This window comes from Triticum dicoccoides, chromosome 5B (assembly GCF_002162155.2).
Source record: "Triticum dicoccoides isolate Atlit2015 ecotype Zavitan chromosome 5B, WEW_v2.0, whole genome shotgun sequence".
Taxonomy (NCBI): domain Eukaryota; kingdom Viridiplantae; phylum Streptophyta; class Magnoliopsida; order Poales; family Poaceae; genus Triticum; species Triticum dicoccoides.
In genome coordinates, this window is record NC_041389.1 from 286,598,201 (window position 1) to 286,602,158 (window position 3,958).

Here is a 3,958-nt window from a genome sequence, read left to right on the forward strand (position 1 = left end):
TATACAAAATTTATGCAATTGATATTCTAATTGAAAACCAAATGGCTGACATTATATAATTTTATTTACAGGGAGAATGTGTATGATGAGCATGGGAATTTAATAGAAGAGAAGGCAACCGATTCGTTGAATGAAGCTACGAGGAAGAAGATTTCAGTTGTACGCAACAAGTTGGAAGATCTAATTCAGAAGGCCAAGCACTCGGATGAAGGCATGGATTTTCTAACATCAAGTGTATTAAATATTGAAGCACCTTTGGATGAAATGGTTCCTACATCAGGTGTGAAGCACACTAGACAAGATGAGTATGAGGCTTTTATTGGTTGCAATATTCCTACTGAAATTGACATACACCCACCAACTGATGTTCGCACGGTGGGGAGATGCAAAAGAATAAAGAGAGGAAAGGAAATAAGTGAGGAGGAACAGAAAAAGAAGAAGAAGGAAGCCAAGGTAAAGGTTGCACGCTTGTGCAAAACTTGCAAACAAATAGTTTTTCATGATAGTCGCAATTGTCCTAGCAAAAAAGAAGGCAAAGGGGCGGAGATTGTGCAGCAGATGAAGCCAAGTGGTGTTCCGTGATGGGCTGATGGCCCTCAGTCTGTTGAAAAACATGAATTTATATTACTGTTACTAATGTATTGAATTCTTGTGATGGATGGAAATTTGAGTTTCTTGAACTATCTTCCTCTTATTTTCTCTGAATTGGTGCATATCGAATATAGTATATGAAGCAGCAGGGCCACCATGTCACATTATGTTCACATAAACATTAAGCATGCTCTGTCTTTTTTTTGTACAAAGATACATCTACCATATAGGAGAATACATTTTACAAGAATCTTTGTCAGCCTGTGAGCCATCATTCCTTTATTTACTTCGATAACAGTATGACCACTGTGCTTTGTTTACTTCGGGTGTAATATTTTGCCAGTAGTATCCAGGGAACAACTCAGCTTGCAAACCCACATCAGCCTCAACAATATTATTCACGAATAGAAATTAAACAGTGCTTTGTTTGTAAGCTTGCAGTAGCAACATCTTATTTATGAATATCTGAATATGTCAAAGAGACGGAATGCAGAATCACCAGGAATTCCCAAGCACCAAGCATCAGCTGTATTACATCATGTATTGCAGAATACCTCAAATCACCGGGGCCAAGCTAAATTCACTTGTCTCTGAAAAACAATACTCAACTATAATGTACAATTCACATTATGATGTCTGGAGCTACACGCACATTTAACAAAGAATAATTTGATGGATGAGCTCGGAATCTACAATCTGCACATAGCTAAGTACTAGATACATTCAACATGAACAAGAAAAATCTAGGAACTTGGTCCTTGTTTGCCGGCCACTCGATCGAGTCTCTTGTTGCAGGTGGAAAACATCATCAGGCAGAGGAGCAACGCTGCATGCGGTCACAGTGTACTGGATGGTGCGCAGGTTGCGGCCGTTGGCGAACTTGGCGTCGGGAACCCACAAGAAGGCGGGCGAGCGCGGAGGTAGTCCAGACATGGCGGATCTCACCGTGGCCGTCGTAAGGATCACCAGGGCCGTCGAGCGATTTGAGGCGAACGGACGCGGACGCAGGTGAAGCGCGAACAACATGGAAGCGATCAGCAGGGCCTTGGAGCCGTTCGAGGCGGACGGACCAAGTGCGGCTGCCGTGGAAGGATTCACCTGAGCCGCTGTAATCGAGTGATTGGAGGAGACGATCCAGATTGAGAGGGAGAAGAAACAGAGAATAGGGATTTAGGATGTGTGATTAGGGGAGGGGGTTATTAGCAAGTTAGTAGACTGAACTAGGAGCAGCGGCGGGCGTGTTTCTGCAAAATTATGTCGCTTTTGATTCCATGCGTTAGATGTGGATCGGTTGGCTGAGAACTCGAGGATACACGGATGCACGACCTATCCCGGATGCACTAGATATGACGCCATATATATATATATATATATATATATATATATATATATATATGCATGGTGATTGTGTGTCCTATTTGATGTACGTCCACCCAACTCTCATTGTTCGAGAAACGGTGGTAATTCGGGTAATTATCTACAGAAAAAGAAAAGGAAAAACAATGAAGCGGCGATGAATATACCTTTCTTTGTTAGGCCGATGAACACCAATTGTGATTACGATTCTGAAAAAACATCTGGTGATTACCCTTGCCAATGTAATTTCTGACCATGCCGATTGGATCCCCTCGTAGAACCCGCGTCGGCGGAACCGCAAGCGCCTGGATCCCCTCTCGCTCGATGGTGAGCTGCGTCGGCTGAATCGCAAGCGCCTGGATCCCCTCTGTCTTGCTGGTGGCCCGGCCGCATCGCAAGCGCCTCGATGCCATCTCTCTCTCTCGGGAGATTTGATGATAACCCCCCAGGTATCGTCAAATATCCCCTCTCTCGCTGGTGGGCGAAGGATGGAGGCGCGTGGGGATCACCGCCGCACGGAAGGGCGACGCACTCTGTCGCGGTCTAGAGAGGAGAGGTGGAGACAAAAGACGGGCAGTAATCTTTTTTTTTGAGTGGCAGACGGGCAGTAATCGATCGCGTGCTTCCTCCTATGTCTCGAACTAAATGGGCCGCGAGAAAGGCCAGTCAATGACAGATTTTTCTTCAGCAACTCCAACGGGCCGACCCAAACGAATGACGATTTCGTCCGCTTTTTGCTTGTTTGGGTCGGTCGCCCGTCCGGCATCCGCCCTGTTTTTGATATGGGTCGGCAGCGCGCCCAACGCGCTGACCCCGGCTAGCCGCCCAATTTTACATTGATTTGCATTCAACATATTATCAAATAAAAATGTTTTACAAGCCAAATAGTCTGGCCGCCCAAATAAATAGTTTAGTTTTACAAGCCAAATATAAAATAAAAATGTTTCACATAGTTTTGCAAACGAATAAAAAAATACATCTATTGGTTGCCAACATGAGCCCACATATGCTCAACCAAATCATTTTGCAGTTGCACGTGAGTTTCCCAATCATGCATGTCTTCATGAAATTGAGTGAACTGCTCAAATGTTGTCGCTACTCCGTGCTCAGGCACAACATTCTCACCCTGAAACTGAAAGCCTTGATCATACAGACGTTCCGGGCGCTCGTCTTCTACGATCATATTGTGCATGATCACACAAGCAGTCATCACCTCCCACAGTTTCTGCGTGCTCCAAGTATTAGCAGGATACAGAACGATGCCCCATTGAGATTGCAAAACACCAAAGGCACGCTCCACATCCTTCCTAGCACTCTCTTGCTCTTGGGCAAATCTTTTCCTTTTCTCTCCGACAAGGTTAGGTATTGTCTTGACAATAGTGGTCCACTGAGGATAGATACCGTCACCTAGATAGTACCCTTTGTCGTAGTTGTGGCCGTTGACAGTAAAGTTCACCGGTGGGCTGTTCCCTTCGGCAAGCCTAGCAAACGCCGGCGAGCGCTGAAGCACGTTGATATCATTGTGTGATCCAGCCATGCTAAATAAAGAGTGTCAGATCCAGAGATCTTGAGACGCCACGGCCTCTAGTATGACAGTGCAAGCCCTGACATGTCCCTTATACTACCGTTGCCAAGCAGAAGGGCAGTTCTTCCACTCCCAGTGCATGCACTCTATGCTGCCAAGCATCCCCGGGAAGCCCCTGCTGGCATTCATCGCCAACAAACAGGCTGTATCTTCAGCTGTCGGCTCTCTCAAGTACTCAGGGCCAAACATAGCAATAACAGCCTTGCAGAACTTATACAGGGACTCTAGGCATGTAGACTCGCTCAGACGGACATACTCGTCAATGAGATCACCGGGCACTCCGTATGCAAGCATTCGGATGGCGGCAGTGCATTTCTGATAAGAGGAGAAACCAATCTTACCGACGGCATCCTCTTTGCACTCGAAGTAGTCATCATAGCCGATCACTCCCTCTCTAATACGGTTGAAAACATGTCTACTCATAGG